Source organism: Papaver somniferum, chromosome 8 (assembly GCF_003573695.1).
Source record: "Papaver somniferum cultivar HN1 chromosome 8, ASM357369v1, whole genome shotgun sequence".
Taxonomy (NCBI): domain Eukaryota; kingdom Viridiplantae; phylum Streptophyta; class Magnoliopsida; order Ranunculales; family Papaveraceae; genus Papaver; species Papaver somniferum.
This window is the reverse complement of record NC_039365.1, coordinates 136,478,513-136,503,276: the sequence shown is the minus strand read 5'-3', so window position 1 is coordinate 136,503,276 and position 24,764 is coordinate 136,478,513. Positions and strand designations below refer to the sequence as shown.

Sequence of the window (24,764 nt, the reverse complement as noted above, 5' to 3'; positions counted from 1 at the left end):
ACAATGGTTTTTGTAAAATCCGATGGTTGCAATTGGGACTTTTATTGCAATCCACGGCTGCCATTTGCTCTCAAAGTCTCACAGTTTTGAAAGACAAATGATGGCTGAAAATCAATCCATGTTCTACTCTGGATCTAACCGCTCAGATTGGCTCCTCCATTATTATCATCTTCTTACGTTACACATAATCAAAACGTTCCTCCGTTATTATCCCCTCGCCTCTCTAGTCTCTTCCCCTAATTATCCTTTTACGTTACCATATTATCGCCTGATCTTATTTTCTCATTACAAAAAAAAAAAGTTCTCTTCCCCTAAGTATCGGTAATATTGAAGACCCGTCAATCAAGTTCCTCATATGTTACAAATGTTTCCCTACATAAACACCAACATAGGTCATCATCTTACCATGTTTGAGACGCATTCTCTTTCAATACTGTTAGGTAATGGCCATTTTTTCCTTTAATTTTTTTCAATTTTCGTTCTGATTTTGCCCGTCTTTTGTTCTTTAATTCTTTTCAGTTTTTGTTTGAGTTTTTCAATTTTAAGTTTCCAAGTTCACTGCAGGTTTCAATTGTTGTTTTCGGAAAATAGGTGTCATCCATCTTAGTTAATTGTGTTCCTGACTTTAATTTTTGATTGTGTTAGACTTTGAATTTCCATCTTAGGCAATTGTGTTCTTGATTTTTTTTATGAATTTCTCTTGAGGTGCCATCCATATTAGGTCATTGTTCTCTGATTTTTATTTGTGTCAATTTAAGTTTCAGTAACCTATTCTGATAGAACTCCACTTCAATAAAGGAACCAAATTGTGGATGTTATGATTGATTTACAATAGAGTGGTGGAATTTGATTATTTCTCCGACAATGATAAGTTAAAAAAATATCCCCTGGAAGTACAAAGGTACAAACATGAGTGAAGAAAATACCATGAAGGCCTCTTAAGTTTCATAAACCACACAAATAGTAAGTCCCTTTTTGAGTTCGGGTCTTTTTTTTCTTCTCAACCTGCTATGTATATTTATGTAAGAGGATACTTTTTCTGACTATTTTTTTCCAATTTTATGCAGTCCATACTCTTTCTTTATATTCAAATGGATTTCCAGATTGTGAACAGCCCTTCCAAACGTCAGGCAAACATCTATAAAACCTTCTTTCATATTGGTGAGACCGAAGAAGGCACAAAATGGATGACTCGCGTTCGAATGTCAAGAAACTGGAATGTACTAGATTTCATGGGTACCAACGAGGTCACCAACCTGGACGTCTTCATGCTGATGACAGTGTAAGCATCTGAATTTGTATCTGAAATATGTTTGTCCTGTAGTCTCAGCTCTAATATCGTACTGAACATATCATATTTTTAGTACATAGATTTCTGTACATTGAATCAAATATATCTAAAATCTTTGGTACATGCTAAAAATCTGAAGTTAGATAAGTGTTTTCCCCCACATGCAATAACAGTTGGAAATAGTATGTTATATATTTTGAAGTTCCATGTTCAAACCGTCGTTGTACCAAAAAAACTCATTTGGAAATTCGATCCATTGCTACGCATGGTGGAATATATTCGCTTAACAGGTTCACCATTCTACCAAAGGGCAATACAAAGATACATAATTGTATAAACATGTTCAATACGAAACCTTCAATCACGTCTGGGACTGGGTTTCATGTCTAAATTCATTGTCATTCGTTATTTTTCTTCGGCAAAATCTGAAGGGACAATTATTTGTGGATAAACTACCCGTAAAACACACTATAGTAAATGGACAGATTTTCACTAAATTCGTCATTTTATTTGTTATCATTCTATTAGATAGTATTTTTAGGAGGCTAATGACCCTCTTTAAGTGAATTCATGTGATTTTTACAGGATGGCTATCCAGTAGTTGCTTTAGATGGAATTGGTGGATACGCTGTAATAACTGAATCAAGAGATGGAAATGATTGAGAAGGTGGGAAGCGTTACTCCTGGAAATGTTGTTTATCGCAGAACTGGAGGTAATTGAGTTTCCATTCTATAACCCTTGGAGTAGTGACATATGCCTGTCTTCTATGAATTATTGATTATAATAACTTTACATGCCTTAGGTGCCTGTCTGAACACAATTTGGATTAAAAAATGGTCGACACATCGCCTATCCTATTAGGTTCTCTATAAACTTTAAATTGTCAATATTGTTCTCTATAAATTTTTGAAATGCCACCCGATACTGATATAGTGTAACTTCTGTAGTTCCGTCACTTGAAAATGATAATGCCTCTCTACCTACACCCACCCGTACTTCATAGTTTTGTAGTTGTTACTTCTTTAAAAGATACATGGAATGTTTCTCATGAATCTGGGATTATCGATGCCGGTTTTGGTTTACCTTGCTTTTTTTTTTGAAAAATATTAGGTAGAATTCAGCTTTAAGTTGTTCAATGACCACTTCAATTTGGAAAATATGAATTTCTAATAAGTTTATAATTCATTTAGACCCAGACAATATTAGGCAAGACGAAGCTTTACTTCTAGAATGAATGGCATATTAGCTTATGCGGTTGATAAATGTGAAATGCCATGGGGTCTTACAATATTTTTCCTAAAGGATAGAGCCTTTTAACCGTATCCATATCTACGGTCTAATAAAAGTTAATAGATTGCCAATGTGTAAATTAAAAAATCCATATATTTGTTTGCTTACGGTTCACTCCTGCGTTAAAATGACATTAAGAGAATGTCACTATGGTTGTGGATCTTATGTTTTCTTGGTTTTGGTTACATCTGCTTTTTCTTAAAGAGGATTACTGGATTATGACAAGTATTTTTTACTCGATATTGTGCGGCGGCTTCTGATTCAACCTTCACAGCAACCACAAAATCCCTTCCATACCCTCCATAATCATTAGTGGTTGCAACTGTGATTCCTGGACATGATCATGAATTAGACAAGGCCGAGGAGAAATTTAAGCTGGCATATATGATGGTGACAAATCTGCTACTGCGTGTTATCCAGATGCAAAATCTGATCTTTGTGCCTTAGGTCCATACCAGTACTTGAATAATTGTTGCTGCAACACGAAAAGTGAGTGCAAATATTTTTTTGGAATCCTTTTAAGTTTACTCGCAGGTTTAGTTAGCACCTTAGCGAAAAATTCGAACCGATGCTTCGGAATATAGCCTGCTACAACGTCCGGTCCATGCAACCTTGATTCAACAACATGGATTTTAAAGTAGTTCCGACAACGTAAGACTACTGTGACACCGGCTATTCTCAATTTGCAACCCCTATATGAGTAGGTGCTAAACATGGATACTAATAGGGGTTACAAATTTGTTGGGGGTGTACTATTTCACAGTAAGTGAAGTTTTGTCTTATGTAAATTTTAATACACCCTCAGGTAAATTGATAACCCCTGTTAGCAATATTTCTAACTCGGACCAATCCAAGTAACATAACATGCTAACGCTGTGCAGTGGCAAAAATGAATCATATTCCGGACCGTTACGACACAGGTCATTATCTAGTATAATACCAAGAAAAAAGATTTTTGGGGTCTCCCACGGTGTCTGTTACCGAAGTCAAAATCCCGATCCATGGTCCCCACAGCGTTTATTTCCAAAGTCTAGTCGTTCTTTGGCATGTTGCATTTTTTTCCTAATAAGTGTCAGAGATAAATAAGAGATCACCGAGCTACGGAGTCACACACCTATTTCTCCATATCTCTCGCATTTATTTGTTTTCTGTTTTTCTCGTGTTTACTCGAAAGAGAAAAATATACAAACTACTGCATTTTAAATAGATTACATTAGAGTAGATGGATCTCCATCTCTCTACAAGTAACTCAAACCCACAGATTAATTTCTCTGAAATTGTTATCGAGTCAACTTCATTAGATGATAATCATGGATTCACTTCTTCTTCTTCGTTAACCGAGCAAGTCAATGTAAAGTTTACTTAATCCAAATCCTTCATTTTTTTTTTTTGCCGCTTTGCATTATCAGGGTTTTGTTATCTGTTCTCATTTGGGCTTTGGTTGATTTTTAAAGGAGTTTAAATGGGCATTTTTAATGAATAGTTCTTGTGATAATAACCTTAAACTCAAAAGGTTTTTTTCTTTTCTCTTAGTAGCTTTTTAAGTTTTTTTAATTATTTTTCACAGTATAGAGTTACTTTTTTGATTATGAAATTTTTTCAATGTCCTTGTTATTATGATTAGTAGGATTTTGTTACCTTATCTTGTACTTTTTATTATTTTTCAATGTAAAGGGGAGCATATGGTCAAAATTCCAATTTGGAAGTACAAATTATTTGTTGTTTCAGGATAAACCCAGTTGGGGGAAGAATTTATTTCTTGCTTACAATACATTGGGTGTTGTTTTTGGAGGACTTGTTACTTCCCCTCTTTATGTATACCCATCAATGAACCTAAAGTCTCCCAGTGAAGATGATTATTTGGGGATTTACAGCATCATGTTTTGGACTCTCACCCTTATTGGTTGTGTCAAGTATGCTTGCATTGCTCTTAAAGCTGATGACCAGGGTGAAGGTAATCTCATTTTACCATTCTTTCGTTTACCTAGTGATATGCAAAGTTATTTGAAAACGACTGATAACTAAAGCAGTTATTAGAAACTTATCATGAATATTAAGGTGTTGTCTAGCACTAACCTTAGATGGTTAAGCAGTTAGAAAGAAAGTAGTGATGTATTTACGGATGTCCCCGACAGGGTTATAATAGGAATAGACACAAGACAACAATATGGATTTGTATACCTCCTTAAACACTGATCTTGAGGGAGTTTTCTTTTATATTAATTGTAGTTCTCTTATTCGTGTTTGTTAAAGGAAGTGGCGGTCGATCGGTTTTGTTTTTATTTTTCCTTTTAAAGATTAAATTGGAACAGTTAGAAGTTTTGTATTAGCAAGATCAAGTGATCAACATTTAGAGATTAGCGAGACTAATTATTGCCGGGGAGTTGCAAGAACAGATATTACTGACCATCTTACCTCACCTTAGATTTGGTGAACTGGATTTTGAAATTTCAATGTAGATCTTGGCGAATGAGAGTTTCATAAAAAGGTGAATAGTTATTATTGTCAGCCCCAATGAAACAAAAAAGAAAAGTAAGTATGGAGATAAATTTCATCTAATAACTCCTATGCTAAATTGCAGGTGGGACTTTCGCATTGTATTCGTTACTCTGTAGGCATGCAAACATTAGTATTCTTTCTTCCAAAAGAGATTCAATTTCAGATCACCATTCTAGCCCAAGCCCTTATAGAGGTACCACAAAGAAAAGTCGTCTAGCTATATTGTTTGAAGGAAGTTTGGTTGCAAGAAGATTACTACTTTTCATAGCAATGTTGGGAATGTGCATGCTGATTGGTGATGGCATACTTACTCCAGCAATTTCAGGTTTCCTACTGAGCATCTCATTTTCCATTCATTCAGGTTGCCAGTATAACACTTTGAATTCAAAACCCACAGTCTTCTTTTAATATTTGTGTATCAGTGCTATCAGCAATGGATGGATTAAGAGCACCTTTTCCTTCGGTAACTAAAAGTAAGTAATACCACTATTGTATGTTTTATACAGTAGAGAAACCCCTCTTTACCCGACGAATTAAAACCCAAATAAACATTTAGTTTGGCAATATATTCGAACACAAGGAAACATGCTTAAAAGTTACTAGGAAAACACAAGAAGACCGATGGGCTTCAACAGCGTTAATGAGATACTGAAGCAGCCTTTCTATCCACATTATTGAATCTATGTCTCAGACTCACAGCTCTATAACTTTTTTTTTACATTTGTGTAACTATCTTTTACTTTACAGCTCATGTTGAAGCTCTCTCTGCGGTAATACTAATTGTGTTGTTCCTGGTGCAAAAGTTTGGCACTTCAAGAGTGAGTTTCATATTCTCTCCTATCATGGGTACCTGGACTTTAACCACTCCAATGGTTGGAATATATAGCATTGTACATTATTACCCAGGGATTTTAAGGCTTTATCACCGCACTATATCTTGCGTTTCTTCCACAATAATGGAAAGGATGGCTGGTTGTTACTTGGAGGAACCGTTCTCTGCATCACAGGTGTGTATTCCATTTGATTATCTTCAAGGATTCCGAAAGCAGAATATTTATCTTCAATATTTCCAGTTGCTTAAACTTTAAACTCGAATCCATTCATCCCCAACTACTTCAAGCGTCAATTTGCTAAAACCAATGTACCACAACCCTTGCATTTTGAAAGAAAAAGTAAAGGTTCATACTGTGGATAAAAATACAGAACAATCTGCATTTATATAAAGATAATTATCTGGAAGGATTTCAAAAGCAGAGTATTTTATGTGCATCTTGGTGCGCAGAAAAGATTCTGAACTCTCTGATTTATCTTCAGAGATAATATACTGTGAGGAGAATGTCCGGAATTGTTTTTACCCTTGAACCCATGTTGGGGCCAAAAGGTGTAGTTGTGGTGGAAAAGCAAGTGGCACTTGTATTTACACAAGTTTATGTGGAGTCATAAGTATAGAATGTTTTAACACAGTGATATTTCAGGTACTGAAGCACTGTTTGCTGATCTTGGTCATTTCTCTAGGAGTTCAATTCAAGTAAAAATTCTGCTGCTGCTATTTAAAAGATTCAATTTCTATGCACAGTATTGTAACACCTTTTCCTATCAACGGTACCGTAACATCTTTCCTTGTCACAGATTGCATTTCTGTGCACAATATATCCTTCTCTGGTGCTGACATATGCCGGCCAGACGGCATACCTGATCAGGCACCCAAATGATCATGATGATGGGTTTTACAAATTTATACCCACTAAAGTTTACTGGCCAATGCTTGTAATAGCCACTTTGGCAGCAACTGTTGCTAGCCAATCTTTAATCTCTGCAACATTTTCTATTATCAAGCAATCAGTAGTTCTTGATTACTTCCCAAGAGTTAAAGTTGTACACACCTCGCCTAACAAAGAGGGTGAAGTGTACTCTCCAGAGATTAACTACATCCTCATGGTTTTATGTGTCTCTGTCGTGCTTATTTTTGGAGACGGGAAAGACATCGGAAATGCATTTGGTAAGTTATAATATCCACCCAGCAGATTTCTATTTGTTTTTTTAACTTGCTTATTGGATAGTGATAGGTGTACATTATCTCTAGGCATGAAGGGTGCAATTTTCCCCAACAAATAGATTTGCTTTGATTTATTTCAGAAATACTAATCAGTGATTTTATTTACAGGCGTTGTGGTTAGTCTAGTTATGCTCATCACAACTGTATTATTGACACTAGTCATGATCATGATATGGAGAACCCCGCTCATTCTAGTAGCTCTTTACTTTGTAACATTTTTCGTTATGGAAGGAGTATATGTAAGTGCTGTCATCACTAAAATCATGGAAGGTGGATGGGTTCCGTTTGCCATTTCTCTAGTTCTTGCCTTCATTATGTTTGGTTGGTTTTATGGAAGACAGAAGAAGTTAGAATATGAAATGACTTATAAAATAACATTGGAGAACCTTGCAATTCTCTTATCTAATCCTGAATTCCAGAGAGTTCACGGCCTCTGTTTCTTCTATAGCAACATTCAAGATGGATTGACACCGGTGTTAGGTCATTACATCAAGAATATGAGGTCATTACATAAGGTTACTATTTTCACCACTCTTCGTTACAAGTTGATACCTAAAGTACCTCAACATGAACGGATTGTAGTAAAAAAATTGGGTCCTAAAGGTGTTTATGGCTGCCTTATCCAGTATGGTTATGCGGACTCCCTCAATCTCGAAGGAAATGATTTTGTCAGTCAAGTGACTGACAATATAAGGTTACATATACAGAACTGCTCAGGGACTTTAACTTCTACGAGCCTACAAGCTGAAGAAGAGTTGCTTGAGTTGGAACGGGCACTATCAGCGGGAGTTGTTCATGTTCGAGGAAAGACTAGGTTTCATATAGGGAAAAATGTTAACTGGTTCGATAAGCTTATTCTTGCATTTTACGAAGTTTTACACAGTAATTGTAGGTCTGCATTGCCGGCTTTGGGAATACCTCTTACACAGCGAATGGAGGTTGGAATGTTTTATGAGGCATGAAAGAAAACTTCTTATTATCAGGTTGCGAACTAAGACCTCGTATTCTGAATGATGAACAGAGGCGTAAAAATGCATATGAATTTATTATCTTGTGTTGCTGATGCAACCCTTCTACAGCAGATGGGAAATCAAATGAAGATGTAGATTTTAGTTGTAATGTAAAGTTTGATGTTTGACAAGGGTATGGCTGGTTTGCAATATGTACTTATGGATGTTCACAGCCCACAGCCCACCACTGATTCACCAAGAACTGTATTTTGGGGAATTGGAAGGTCAATTTTTGGGTTTTAAATGTGATTGTAGTAAAAATTTCGGTATACTAATTGAGGGAGGATCCATGGACACTCTTAGATGGACAAGGTCGGATAAGATTTGTGCCATTTTCTCCGCAAAACCCAAACAATAATGAACTTAAGTCTAATAATTTGATGGTATATTCTTCTTATAAGACTCTACATTCATACAAAAAATGAGCATAATTCGAGATGTATAAAACCGCCATCTACCCCTTTAAATATCAGTGGTTCAAAATTAACGGTTGAAATTAAGATCGGTAGATGGTCAGGTTTGCTATCTCGAATTGCATTCATTTTTGGTAGGAATATAAAGTTTTATAATAGGAACTTATCATTAAAATATTAGACTTAAATTCATCGTCGTTTGAATTTGCCAGAGAAAATGGCGCAAATCTTGTCTGACCTTGTCCATTTAAAAGTGTCCATGGATCCTTCCTCATACTAATTTGCCACAAGTTGATAACCTCATTGGATTAAAAAATCCAGCCTCAACTTGGCAATTAAGGACGAGTAGTATACAAAATTTTTTAACTGTATTATACTTATTGTCAGGAAACAATCTTAAACTTGTGTGAAAAGTGTGTGTGCAAGTCATGTGTAGTGGGTGTGTGGTAACTGCTAGGTGACGGTTAAAATGTACGTTACCCACCTTCGGTGAAGGTAGCGTGCTTTGAAATGTTTATAAACACCTGAGAGAGAGAGTTTAAATCTATAATTCAAATCAAAGTTCAATGAAATCAAAACCAGAGAAGCCTGTCAAACGATATTAGCTTTCTCACATGGTATCAGATAAACCCTAACTTCATATTTTTTTCAATATCATCTTCAATGGCTAATTCAAACAAACATATCCCATTAACATTCAAACCTCCATCAAAATTATCTGCAAACAATTATCCTCTCTGAAAATCTCAGATAGCTCCACTACTACGAAGTTATGATCTCTTTTGCTTCGTTGATGGATCCTTTCACTGCCCTGCGAAATATGTAAGAAAAACATCTCCTGCTGGTGTTGCTATCGTCACTGCTTCAGATTTCGTTGATTCTGATCCTGATAATGAATTTGTTTCTAATCCAGCTTATGTTTATTGGGTAAATCAAGACTCAACTCTTTTATCTTGGTTATTTTCTGCTTGTACTGAAGAAATTCATTCTCAAGTCATTGATTGCACTTTTTCTCATGAGATTTGGAATCGATTGGAACAAAATTATAATTCGTCTACTAAATCTCGTTTGTTACAACTTAAGACTGATTTGATTAGCTTGAAGAAGAGCTCAGACTCGGTGTTAGTTTATTTCAATAAAGCACGTTCAATTTCACATCAATTAGCTCAAATTGGTAGAGTAATATCTGATGAAGACTTGGTAATTGATATTCTACAAGGCTTACCGTCTGAGTTTAATGCTTTCAAAACATCAGTCTGTACTCAACAGTTGAAGAATGATAATCTCATTACTTCCTCAGAACTTCTTGGATTGTTGTTATCTGAAGAAGCTAGAGTTGTTGTTGAATCTAAGGTGGATCTTACTACTGCTTCTGCAAATGTTTCACAACCGCAACAACATCAATTCACATCATCTAGATGATGGTGCACCTGCTTATCCACACAATGATTACCCACAACATTCAGGTACATCATATCCAAACAATTTTGGTTATTCTTCTTGGCACAATAATTCAAATCATGGTAATTTTGGAAGGCATAACTATTCTGGCTTTAGAGGAAATAGAAATGGTGGTGGTAGAAACTTTAGAGGAGGTAGAAATTTTCATGGTGGAAGATTTGGTCACACTGGTGGCTCAAACAACTTTTATCCTCCTACACCAAAGTATGACTATTATGTTGAATGTCAATTCTGCAAGAAACCAGGACATTTAGCTCCTGACTGCAGATATAGATTTATGTCAACTGATCACCCAATGCTGCAAGCATATCATACTTCTTATGATTCATATGGTGATGACTTTGAGGATTATTGGTGCCCTGAACCTGAGGCTTTTCCAGTTTACAATGAGGAAGGTACTTCTTCATAATCTAGCTGGGTCCTTGATTCTGGAGCTACTCATCACATTACTTCATATCTTTCCAATCTTAATATGCATTCAGAATATCAAGTTTCTGATCATGTCAAAGTAAGGGTGCACAAGAACCGAACCGGACCGAGAAATCGTCCCGGAACCGTACCTGTTTTTGTCCCGAACCGAGGAAGGGGGTACAGGTACCGGTCCAAAAAGTAGGAACCGAGGCTGAGGAGGTACAGGTCAATGGTCCTGCCCAAGTCCCGTACCGTCCGGACTGAAAGAACCGACCATTTGTAGCCATTAGATTTAGGGATAGTAGAGTAATAATAGCCGTTAGATTAAGGAGGGGTATATATACAACCTTAACGCTAGGGTTTTCATTTTTCGTTTTTTTTTCTTCGTTTTCTCACTGAGATGGAGAACTCAGAAGAACTCTGATTCTCTGATTCGTATTCGCTCTTGGTGATTCGTTTCTTTACTTCACAAGAATCACAACTCCACGGACAACAACACCAGTTACTTATCCACCTCTCGATCCACGAACAACAAAACCAGTTCCGGTACGTGGTTTTCTGTAAGTTTGAAATTGTAGTTGTATCTACATCTATTCATGAACTATTGCAAAACATTCTCTTCATTTTTAAGTATAGGAAATAATTCGTCCTTGGCTTGAAATTCACAGGTGAGTGTTAGGAACAAGGCAGCAGCAGCAAAGTCCTGTGTTTGATCAGAGTCATTCAATAAGGTACCGTTAGATTACAAACATGATCAATTTTGAGTTGATCTGACATAGGCTTTATTTCATACAATATTTATGTTTCCGTGGTTTCTTTAAGCTGAGTATACAATAAGAATTAATTTGTTTACTTCTAATTCAAATTTTGAGAATAGGTAGAAAAGGGAAAACCATATTTGCTGGTACAGGAGGATTAGCTCACTATTCATTTGAAGTGATGTTAAGCTCTGAATAATTAATGGAGTGAAAAACAAATCCTGCTTGCAGTTTCGTATTCCCCCTTGGTTCCGGAACCGAATGGTACCGGAATCGAGGTACACGGTACCGGTCCAAAATCTTCGTACCGATCCTAGGGAGGTACAGGTACTCGGCCTCGGCAAGAACCGAGCCGAACCGTACCGTGTGCACCCTTAGGTCAAAGTTGGCAATGGATCAGGTTTGAATATTTCTCATATTGGTTCTTCCACATTCACCAATAATTCTGTTCAATTTACTATTTCTAATGTGATTCATGTACCATCTATTACCAAGAACTTGATATCTGTTCTTCAATTCACCAAAGAAAATAACTGCTATTTTGAATTCTATTTTGATAAATTTCTTATAAAGGATATGGTTACACACAAGGTGCTCCTTCATGGTACTATTAACGATGGTCTCTATCACATGGACTTCACTTCTGCTCAGCTCAAGAAAGCATTGTCTTCTAGGATTTCTTCATCAACAAGTTGGCACAACAAACTTGGACATCCATCTTATCAGACTCTCAAGCATGTTCTCACTTCAGTAGATGAGGTTATTGATTCTCATTTATCCTCTACTATTTGTCCATCCTGTCAATCAACAAAAAGTCATGCTCTACCTTATCCACTTAGTTCTACAAATAATGAGTATGGTCCTTTAGATTTGATTTACTCAGATGTATAGGTCTCACCATTGTGCTCTATTAATGGTTACAAATATTATGTCTCTTTTATAGACTCCTTTAGTAGATTTACGTGGTTGTATCCATTAGCGAATAAATCTGAAGTACTTGAAACATTTGTGAAATTCAAAGCATTTGTGTAAAATCAACTTAATAAAAGAATTAAGTTTGTTCAGTCTGATTGGGGAGGTGAATACAGAACTGTTTCTTTTTATTTGGATAAATGTGGCATTGGTCATAGAGTGTCTTTTCCTCATGCTCATGCTCAAAATGGAACAGTTGAGAGAATACATAGACACATAGTTGAAACAGGATTGGCCTTACTTAATCATGCCTCTTTGCCTTTAGCTTTCTGGTCATATGCTTTTGAGACAACAAATTTCTTGATTAACAGACTTCCAACACCAAAACTCCAAGACTTGTCACCTTCAGAATACTTGTTTCAAGTCAAACCAGACTATCTGTTATTACACACATTTGGCAGTGCTTGTTATCCTTGTCTCAGAAAATTTAATCATCACAAGTTGGAGCCAAGATCAGTAAGGTGTATATTCCTTGGTTACATTCTTATGCACAAGGGGTATAGGTGATTTAATCCACATACAAATAAAATAATTATCTCAAGGGATGTACAGTTTGATGAAACAGTTTTTCCTTATGCTTCTATATTGGTCTTTGATTCTATTCCTGTTGCTCTGCCAACTATGGATGTTACTTCATCAACTGCACCTGCTACTGAGTCATTACCAGCTACTACATTGCAACCTATTTCTAATGAAGCTGATATCTCATCACCTGCACCTGCTACTGAGTCACCTACTCCTCCTTCTGTTGTTACTAATGCTCATCCTATGAACACTAAAGGTAAAATGGGCATTACCAGATCCAAACCAAGAATTTATGCTTCAGAAGTTCAGTCTGTGTGTGAAGATATTGCAGTTCTAACCTGTTATACTGAAGCTTGTAAGGATCCAAATTGGAGAGCAGCTATGGATGAAGAAATCACTGCTCTGTTGCAGAATGGTACTTGGAAACTGGTACAAGCAATTGCAGGACAAAATGTGATTGGTTGCAAGTGGATTTTTAGAATAAAAAGAAGAGCAAATGGTTCTATTGAAAGGTATAAGGAAAGACTGGTGGCCAAAGGCTACAATCAAGTAGAAGGAATTGATTATCAAGATACATTTAGCCCTGTAGTCAAGCCTACTACTGTGAGGATTATTCTTTCTACATCTCTTTACAAGAACTGGCAGATAAGATAACTAGATGTGAAGAATGCTTTTCTACATGGTGACTTATCTGAAGATGTCTTTATGATTCAACCGCCAGGTTACACAGATAAGTTGCTTCCCAGTCATGTGTGCAAGATTCAAAAGTCTCTATATGGTTTGAAACAAGCCCCAAGGGCTTTGTTTGAGAGATTGAGTCAGTTTCTGGTTAAGAATGGATTTTCTTCTTCTAAGACTGACACTTCACTTTTCTTCAGAGTGACATCTACTTCAGTGCTTTACATTTTAATCTATGTGGATGATATTTTGATGACAGGGAGTTCTTCCACTGACATAGATTCATTGATTGCTATTTAGGCAGAGAATTTGCCATTAAGAATTTGGGTCTCTTGCACTTTTTCTTAGGCATTCAAGCTATACAGAATTCAGCAGGTATCTTACTCTCACAAGCACAATATGTCTCTAATCTTCTAATCAAGACTAAAATGGATAATGCTTCTAGATGTGCAACTCCTATTTCTACAACAACTTCTGTGATGAATTCTTCTCCATTTGAAGATCCAATTCTCTATAGAAGCACAGTTGGTGCACTTCAATATGCAACCATTACAAGACTTGATATCTCTTATACTGTTAATAAAGCTTGTCAACATATGCATAATCCATCTGATGCAGACTGGTCAGCTGTGAAAAGGATACTAAGGTATTTAAAAGGCACTATCTCTCATGGTTTGCAATTTAAAAGGTCTATTTCTCTTCAACTTCAAGCTTACTCATATGTTGATTGGGCTGGTGATATCACTGATAGAAGATCTACTGGTGGCATGACACTATTTCTGGGTCCTAATCTTATTTCATGGTGCTCTAGAAAGCAGAAGACAGTTTCCAGATCTAGCACAAAAGCAGAATATCGTGCTCTAGCAGATGCTACTTCAGAACTAGTATGGGTGCAGTCCTTACTTCATGAGTTGCAGTTTTCTTCTCCAAGAGTACCAGTTATGTGGTGTGATAATATGGGAGCCATATATTTTATAGCAAATCCAATTTTCCATCACATAATGAAGCATATAGAGATTGCATTTTGCTATGTCAGGGAGTTAGTTGCAGCAAAAGCTCTGAATGTTCGTTTTCTCTCAAAACAAGATCAAATAGCAGATATCTTAACCAAAGGCTTATCCAGCAGTAGGTTTTCAGCCTTAAGGTACAAGCTCAGTGTATTTGCCTCTGCATAGACCCTGTTCTTTTGGGGGGGGGGGGGGGGGGGGGGGGGTCAGGAAACCGTCTTAAACTTGTGCGAAAAGTGTGTGTGTGTGGTAACTGCAGGTGACGGTTAAAATGTACGTTAGTCACCTGTTGTGAAGGTAGCGTGTTTTGAAATGTTATAAACACCTGAGAGAGAGAGAAAGTTTAAGTCTGTAATTCAAACGACATTAGCTTTCTCACACTTATGCCCGTGGTACCACTTAGGCTGAGTTTAGTGGAAATAGGATGTGGTGAGTTTAACAGTGTCGCCACATCATCAAGGAGGAAGGTCTGAGTGTAGTGGCGAAGGAGGGAAAGAAGACTTGTCGAGTCGCTCAAATATATTATTATTTATTTTATAAGATTTTATAAGATATAAGTGGGCCAAAATCCTTTCATAATATATTTTATTAGTCAATAAATGTGGATTGGATCCTCGCATATTTATTTGTTCCAGCGAGGATTAAATCCTCTGTCATGTCTAAATCCCCTACAGCGATCCTTGTTTTCGAGCCGAGAGAGACGAACGAGACTTTAAATCACGGTTTTCTGCCTCAATCGTCCCACTCTTCCTCTCCATTACACTCTGACTTAGACCTTGAATCCACCAAACACCTTCTACTTTTTATGTCTGAGGGTCCACCAACAATGGACAACCTATCCAAATCACCCATTCGACTACAATCCCTCGACTCTTACGACTTAAGAACCCCTCTGACATAACCATAGTATATTGTTGTTGTTTTATGTCCCAACGGTTAGCTAGAAAATGATTTTGCTTATTGTTAAATACCTCAATAGTTCGGAAATTATCGCCCAGTCACACAAGAATTCACTCGGGAAAACAGTGTCCTACCTCTGCATCTTTCTGACATGCAACCAACAGTAAACAACAAACGCCCGATTCGTACTTCAACCATAATTTTTGTGGTTTGGTTTCCTCCTTGGTCCCAACATAGATTGGATTAAAATAAACACGGACAGGGCCGAACCTGTTATAGAGGGATTTATATGCAGAGATTTAACGACATCAACAATCATCTCAATGGCACAACATCTCGGTATCACAACATTTTTGATATCAGATATTAACTATGTAATTCGTGAAATCCCACAATGCACTCTCCACTATAAATACAGGGAAACCAATCAAGCAACAAGCGGGTTAGACAATTATGCAGGAAGCGACAATCAATAAGGAATCTTCTCGGCAAAAATCTGGGATCATATAACAACCAATTTCTTAAACCAAATAGTAATAAATGGCTCTACGAGTTTTCTTTTCCTTATTTATTTTAAACATGCATTTATCAAAGAACTAAAACTAGATTACAGTTATGTGTGGGTGTTTAATACCCTGTAAAGTCATGAAAAATAATATGATTAGTAATATTTGGGATTGTCTGGCCCCAGATTTTTGTCGATAGATTTCAGTTTGACTTCCATCTGCCACATGATTTCCTTCCCTGTAGTTGTGTTGGGTAGCAGAATGCGGTGTTTGTCGCGTTCTTCTCTTTAGTTCATCGATCATATCCACTAGTGGAACTAGACTTGGCTATCAGTCCTAGCTTGACCACTTTTCACCCTGGCTTAAGCTTATAGTTTAGGCTTGTTGTGTCAACCCAACTTTAAAAGGGATATAATTTTTTTTGGGGGGGATTTAAGGGTGGCTTGAGCTTGGGTAAGTCATAACCTAGTTCCGCCTCTGATCATATCAGAGATACACCAGGGCGGTGTAGCAGGATAGGTCATGAAACGAAGAAGATTTTCGGAATTTGTTTAAAAAAGAACTTTTGACCATTGCTTTTTTGTAGCGGTTCTAGATGTTAGCAGCAAGGCCCAAGTTTCAGCTATTAAAGTAGTCGTGATTCCTAGTGGTTACGCCGTTGTCGTCACAGTTTTTTGCCTCAAAGTCCCTGCAGATGAATCCAACACCCTCCATATCTGATGTCCTCTTGCAGCCATCAATGTTGATCTTTATCCAATCTATGATAGGGGTGGCCAGCCGAATGAGATTGTCGCTATTGTTTTGGTTCCTACTAACTAGTTATAAGATCACGAATCACCCGGGAGTATATGTGGTAGGGATTCCACATCCCATGAGCATTCTTGTTGCTGCTGTAATCCCTAGCTAAAATTTCCTCTGAAGTTATCTACTTTATGTTGTATATTAGGTCACTCTTTGATGAGTGCCAAATATTGTATATATTTATCCCTTTTTGTTGGCATTTAACTCATCTTTTATGCATTAATTCTACATTTTATCCCATATTCTGTATTTTCATTGTTTTCAAGAATAAATATTTTTATTAATTAATTTTGCATTTTTAGGTAATAAATAAAGTTCGGATGAGTCGCGGAGCGAAAAGAGCGGAAAAGTAGTGAAAAGCCGGGAGAAATCACGCAAGGAAGCCGCAAAGAATGGAGCGCACGTCCAAAAAGCTGGAAATGGGCTCAAGAAGAAGAAAGTTGTTCTTAAAGAAGAAGTGGGCTCAAGGTTTTCCAAGCCCAAACTCATTTCCCAAACCCATATTCTATACCCAAAAGCCTAAAACCCAAATCCATACCCGCTTGCGTCTTCAGCCGTCAGATCAGTTCTCAGAAGCATCCGACGGTCGCTCCCTTGCTGTGCATCGAAGTTGGATATCTCCGCCTAACACTACAACACCTAACTCCATCTGGCGTTGTTGATTTTGTTGTATTATATAATCCAGCGGTCGCTACAAGCTTCACTTCATATCACCGTCCGATTGATCTTTCATCTCCCTATCCCACGGCTCAGCGTCGCAGATCATCAAACTCGATACACTCGCCTCACACCCAAGTGCCGAACACCCTAGACCTCAAACAAACGCACCCTTCCCCTTTCTCCATCGAACCCATCTCCTCCATCACCCCCCTCTGCAGAACCACCATACCCCGTACCACCACCATGTCCGTCTCCATCACCACCACCTCACCCCAAATCACTCCACTATTTTCTCCCCAACTCTACTCTACCTAAGCCCATCATCACCATCACGTACCATCTCTTTAGCATCACTAATAACCTCAATTTCTCATCTCTCTGCTCACTGAAACCCTAGGTGAGAAATTGGGGATATAAGTGATGATTAAAGCATCAATTGGAGCATGAGAGGAACGAGAAGAAGCAGGAGAAGAGTGGGTCGACGAGATGGAGCGAGTATCTCATCAACAGTAGGTAAATCAATTTCACCAAACCCTAGTTCTACTGATTTTGGGGAAAAATTGGGGGAAAACCCTAAATGGGTAATTGGGTATAAATTGGTGTTGTGTGGAGTGTGTGAAAGACACTGTGTATCTCTCTGGACTAGCCAGTAGAGAATTTGCACAAAATTTTTATGAATTTCAATTTCAGTGCTTATCGGTTAAGTTGAAAATTGCATATTTTTAGTTATCTCAAATGTGCTAGTTGTGTATGAATCATCTGTTTAATGTATTGCTATCATGTTAGCATGAGCTAATCAGCATCAGGCCAAGGCTCAGTGAAGCCTTGTGCACTGTCAAGTGACTAGAAGCTAGGATAGTTCCTTGTTGTTTTGATTGAGCAAATGAGAGATACCAATGCTCATAGAGCCTGTGATTGGCTGTACTGTCAAAAGACAGCCAATGCTAGGGGCAGACTAGTGAGCAATTGGTATTCTTCCATTTCTAGATGTATGCATAGGAACAAACAAACCTAGAAACATGTCATTTGATTAGGACACAAGGTGGATCCTAAGCCTTGGCTTAACCACCAATCCCTTCTCAGTAACTTAATTTTCAGTCCTGTGTGTTTGCAACTCAGTTAATTTTCTTGCCTTTTATTTTCTTGCACTTTGTAGCTTCTGTGCACTGAAGTCAGTGCACAATCTCACTCTGCCCTTGGCTTCCAAGCCTTGGTTCTGTTGCTTTTCTTCTGTGGTTCTTGCTATTACCTTGTTCTGACTCTGCCATCTGCATCACATTGTTAGCTAGGAAACTTCTTGTATGCTCCTCTCCCTGTGGACAAACCCCTACTCACCCTTTTATTACAAATCTTGGCCTTGTATACTTGCAAGTGTTTTGTGTGCTTCTAATTTCACACCAAGTTTTTGGCGCCGCTGCCGGGGAGCTGGCTGCCATATTTTTGAAGTTTCAAAGTCTGCTGCTGCTGTTGCTGCCAAGCTGCTGCTGCTGCTGTTGTTGTTGCTTTTGCTTGCTGCCAAGCTGCTGTGTTGCTGCTGCCAAGCTGCTGCCAAGCCAACTGGGCTGCCAAGCTGTCAACTGGGCTTGTGCAACCTCTGCTGCTGGGCTGTCCAACCTTTGTTGCTGGGCTTGAACCAACTGAGCTGGGCTCAGTAACCTCAAACTTCTTGGGCTTGCAACTTCTGCTGGGCTTGCAACTTCTGCTCTTGGGCTCGCTGCTGCTGCTGGGCTTGGACGTGAGCTGCTTAGGACGATCCTAAAGCCCAACTGGGCTGTGCAACTAAAAGGGGACTAAAAAGCCTATTTTTGGGCTTCCCTCCAAAAACAAGTAAGCCTAACCCATGAGTTAACCCACTTGGGCCTCATTTAAATTCAAATTTGGGCTTGTAATAAATTTAATTATTTATTTGGGATTGTAATAATTTTTATTTTCTTTTTCTTTTTTTATATTTGGGACTGTAATTATTTTTTTTGTTTTCTTTATTTTTCTTTATTTTTTTTTTCTTTTATGGGTTTGTTTAATTATTATTATTGTTTTTATTTTCTTTTATGAGTTGTGATAATTTATGCTAGGTTTAGTTCAAAATTTTTTTTCCAAAGCCCAAATTTTTTAAACCAAAAACAAAACCCCTTCTTTAAACCAAAACCCATTCAAAACCAAATCTTCATAACCCTTGTGGGCCAAATTGTTTCCGATTGCTCTGTCTGACCAACATGTTAGTTAAGGTACCTACTAGGACATGATTGTGACCTACAGAGACCAGACAAACAGACTTGTTAGAATTAACCCAGACGAACCTATCGAAATTCTAAGTTCTGAGGGAGACAGTCCAGATCAACCAGAAACAATGGGAGAACCCCGTACCCTCAAGGATTATATGTACCCAACTAGAGCCAGTCAACCTTCTTGTATTTGCTGCCCGAGGCTAATGGCCATTATGAGCTGAAATCAAGCACAATACAGATGCTTCCTATTTTTAGAGGTGTTGAGAATGAAAACCCGTACCACCACGTGAGAGAATTCGAGGAAATTTGTGGAACTCTGCGTTTCACTCAAATGACCGACGAAACCCTGAAGTTAAGGCTTTTTCCTTTCTCCCTGAAAGATAAGGCAAAGGCCTGGCTCTATGCTTTACAGCCTCAATCCATCATGACATGGGATGACCTCATAAAGGAGTTTTTCAAAAAGTTTTTCCCGAACCACAAGACTGCGACAATTCGTCAAAGTCTGAATAGCTTTGTGCAATTAGAAGGTGAGACCTTAGCTAGATACCTGGAGAGATTCAATGAATTATTGCTCCAATGTCCCCATCATGGTTTTGAAAAATGGAGACTTGTGCAAATTTTGTATGAAGGTCTAGATGTGTCCACCCGAACAACGGTTGAGTCGATGTGTAATGGTCTATTCGTAGATAAAACTGCTGACGCGTCTTGGGACTTCTTGATTGAAGTAGCTGAAAAGACGCAACAGTGGGAATCCATCCGTGAAACCAGAAAGACTACATCCGAAGCAAAGGCTTTTAGGATTGAAGCGGATTTTGAGGGTAGAGCAAACATGGCATCAATAGTTAGGAGATTAGAAGAGTTAGAACTACATAAAAATTCAAAACCTTCCACCACTACTCTCCGAGAACATGTCGCTTCGTCTGTTTGTGCTGCTTGTAACGACCCCAACCATCAATTCCAAAATTGTCCAGATTTGCTTGCAGTCCAGGAGTCTAGGCTTGAACAGGCACATGCCATGTTTCAAAAACCAGAGCATAACCCTTATTCACAGACCTACAATCCAGGATGGAGAAACCACCCTAACTTTTCATGGTCAAAAGGACCCACTCAAGGAGGACCATCTCAACCCAATCAGAGCTATCAAAACAATCAGGGATATCAGAACAATCAAGGTTATCAACACCCGAGAAACCCTCAACAACAATCAAACTCTCAACAACAATCATATCCTCAACACAATACCGACAAGAGATTATCCACCTAGAGGAAATGTTCCAGAGTTTGATGCAAAGTCAGAAAAATCTAGATCAAAAGATGGATCAAATGTGTGAGAGAGAAAAGGGTAAACTTCCGAGCCAACCCCAACAAAATCCAAAGAGGATATTTCAAACAGGCACAACATCCTGCACTGAAACCTCACCTGATCAAATCCATGCCATTACCACCCTCCGAAGTGGTAAAGTCATCGAGAACAACGTGGGCGAACCTAATGAATCTGATACAAATTCCACGCTGTCTCCACAACCCCAGAAAACCAAAGAATCTGAGCAAGTTGGAAAATCTGACAATTCTACTGCTGTGAATGTCCCTTTGCCAACTCATCTTCCTGTTGCTCCATTTCCTCAAAGATTGATCTATCAACAGAAAAGTACCCATTACAATGAGATGTTAGATCTGTTCAAGAGAGTCAACATCAACATTCCTTTTCTTGAAGCAATCAAGCAAATCCCTGCTTATGCCAAATTCCTCAAAGACTTGTGTACTCAAAAGCGCAAGCTCAATGTGCAAAAACGTGCTTTCTTAGCTGAGCAGGTGAGTTCCATCATTCTGAACAAAACTCCACCCAAGTTTAGGGATCCAGGATGTCCAACAATTTCTTGCACTATAGGAGAACACACGGTCAATAAAGCGTTATTAGACCTAGGTGCAAGTGTTAACCTACTGCCATATTCTGTTTATGAGCAGTTAGGTCTTGGGGAGTTGAAACCAACATCTATCACTCTACACTGGCAGACCGATCTGTCAAGATTCCTCGTGGAGTGGTCGAAGATGTTTTGATCAAGGTTGACAAATTCTATTTTCCCGTAGACTTCATTGTCTTAGACACTCAACCTGTACAAAACCCAGACTGTCACATTCCTGTCATCTTAGGACGTCCTTTCTTGGCTACGTCCAACGCGATCATCAACTGTCGGAATGGAGTGTTAAAACTGTCTTTTGGTAACATGACGGTAGAATTGAATGTGTTCGATATTAGTCAACAACCTGTGAATCTTGATGATGATGATGTGCATGAAGTTAATATGATTGAAGGATTAATGCAAGATTCGTTGACTAACATTCTATCCGTCGACCCCTTTCAAGCATGTATGGAGAACTTTAACCCTGATTCCTATGATGATGCATACTGTAGTGACGTCCTATCTCTGCTCGAATCTGTACCTCAAATGGACGTCACTGAAAGGAAATATGAAGTGGAACCACCCCTACTCTCTGATTCCAAGCTTATTCCATCCATTGTTGAGCCACCCAAGCTTGAATTGAAAACATTGCCTAGTACGTTGAAGTACGCATTCCTAGGTTCTTCTGATACTTTACCTGTCATTATTTCATCATGTTTAGACACGGAACAGGAAAGTAAGCTTTTAGAAGTACTTAAGGAACACAAAGAGGCCTTAGGATGGACCATCTCAGATCTCAAAGGAATTAGTCCCACCATTTGCATGCACCACATTAACCTTGAAGAGAATGCCAAACCATCGAGGGAAATGCAAAGGAGACTTAATCCTAACATGAGAGATGTAGTCAAAGGAGAGATCCTGAAACTACTTGATGGGTATCATATACCCAATTCCCGATAGCAAATGGGTTAGTCCCATTCAAGTTGTGCCTAAGAAGTCAGGCATTACTGTTGTTCAGAACGACAAGAATGAATTAGTCCCTACTCGTACAACCACAGGATGGCGAGTATGCATCGACTACAGGAAGTTGAACACAGTAACAAGGAAGGATCACTTCCCGCTCCCTTTCATTGACCAAATGCTAGAACGTGTGTCTGGACACAGTCACTACTGTTTTCTAGATGGCTTTTCCGGTTATAACCAAATTCACATTGCTCCGGAAGATCAGGAAAAAACTACATTCACGTGTCCATTTGGGACGTTTGCTTATAGACGTATGCCCTTCGGGTTGTGTAATGCACCTGCTACTTTTCAGCGTTGCATGATGAGCATTTTTTCTGACATGATAGATAGTTTTCTCGAGATCTTTATGGATGATTTCTCTGTTTTTGGTTCCTCGTTTGACGAATGTTTGAAGCATCTTGCCCTCGTGATATCCAGATGTAAAGAAAAGAACCTTGTTCTAAATTGGGAAAAATGCCATTTTATGGTGAATTCAGGAATAGTTCTAGGACACATCATCTCAGAAAAGGAATTGAAGTGGATAAAGCTAAAGTTGACCTCATTCAACATCTACCACAACCTTGCTCTGTGAAGGAGATCAGATCATTTCTAGGTCATGCTGGTTTTTACCGGCGATTCATCAAAGATTTCAGCAAAATCTCCAGACCTCTGTGCAGTCTTCTCTCCAAAGATGTTGCCTTCAATTTCGATGCTGCTTGTGTGAAGGCATGGGAGGAATTAAAAACCCTTCTCACCACCGCTCCTATAGTCCGACCACCCGATTGGAAGCTTCCGTTCGAACTTATGTGTGATGCCTCTGATTATGCTGTTGGTGCTGTTTTAGGACAGCGAGTTGATAGACTACCATATGTGATATACTATGCTAGCAAAACCCTTAATGATGCCCAACTCAATTATTCAACTACCGAGAAGGAATTGCTTGCCGTCGTTTTCGCATTAGACAAGTTTAGATCTTATCTGATAGGGTCTAAGATCATCATATACACAGACCATGCGGCTTTGAAGTATCTTCTTTCCAAGAAGGATGCTAAAGCTCGCCTTATTCGATGGATACTCTTATTACAGGAATTCGATCTCGAAATCCGTGATAAGAAAGGTTGTGAGAATGTGGTTGCTGATCATTTGTCTAGATTAACTTTAGAGTCTATTGATGAATGTGAGCTGATTAGAGAATCATTCCCAGATGAACAGCTGATGTCTATCTCAGACCTTCCTTGGTTTGCTGATATTGTTAACTACCTCGCTACAGGTAGGATGCCCTCACGTTGGTCGAGACAAGACCGCTCTAAATTCCTGGCTGAAGTCAAACATTTCCTTTGGGATGACCCATATTTGTTTAAGTACTGTCCAGACCAAATCATTAGGAGATGTGTCCCCAACACTGAACAGAAAGATGTGATATCTTTCTGTCATGACCAAGCATGTGGAGGCCATTTCAGTGCCAAGAAAACGCTGCAAAGATCTTGCAGTGTGGATTCTATTGGCCATCATTGTTCAAGGATTGCCATGATTATTGTGTTGCTTGTGAACGCTGTCAAAAGCTAGGAAGCATTTCGAGGAGAAACATGATGCCATTGAACCCCATTTTGATTGTGGAGATTTTTGATGTTTGGGGGATAGACTTCATGGGTCCATTTCCCATGTCTGACAGCAAGTTGTACATCCTAGTCGCAGTTGATTACGTTTCTAAGGGGTAGAAGCCATAGCAACCAGAACAAATGACCACAAGGTGGTACTTTCATTTCTAAAGGAGAACATATTTGCACGTTTTGGTACCCCTAGAGCTATCATCAGTGACGGCGGTTCACATTTTCGTAACAAGTACTTTGAGTCTTTAGTACGCAAGTATGGCATAACTCACAAGGTTGCTACTCCGTACCACCCTCAGACTAGTGGACAAGTGGAAGTGTCTAATAGGGAAATTAAGCACATTCTGGAGAAGACGGTCAACCCGTCCAGGAAAGATTGGTCATTGAGATTGAATGATGCTTTGTGGGCCTATAGAACAGCTTATAAGACACCAATTGGCATGTCCCCCTATCGTCTAGTGTATGGAAAGCCGTGCCATCTACCTGTGGAATTAGAACATCGTGCCTACTGGGCAATCAAAGAGCTGAACTTTTCTCTGGACGAAGCTGGAATTCAAAGGAAACTTCAACTCAACGAGTTGGAAGAATTGAGAAATGAGGCTTATGACAGTGCCAAGCTGTACAAGCAGAAGATGAAGATGTTTCATGACAAGCGTATTCTGCGCAAATCCTTCACTCCTGGTCAGAAAGTCTTGCTGTATGACTCCCGATTACATCTTTTTCCAGGAAAACTGCGTTCCAGATGGAAGGGTCCGTACCTAGTACGCACAGTTTTTCCTCATGGAGC

General features: G+C 38.6%; 2 pseudogenes; both read left to right on the top strand.

Annotated features, from left to right (window-relative positions):
* The first annotated feature begins 229 nt into the window (after positions 1 to 229).
* On the top strand, positions 230 to 8,433 carry LOC113303161 (annotated as a pseudogene).
* Positions 8,434 to 13,793: 5,360 nt separating this feature from the next.
* On the top strand, positions 13,794 to 24,492 carry LOC113306078 (annotated as a pseudogene).
* Positions 24,493 to 24,764: the final 272 nt, after the last annotated feature.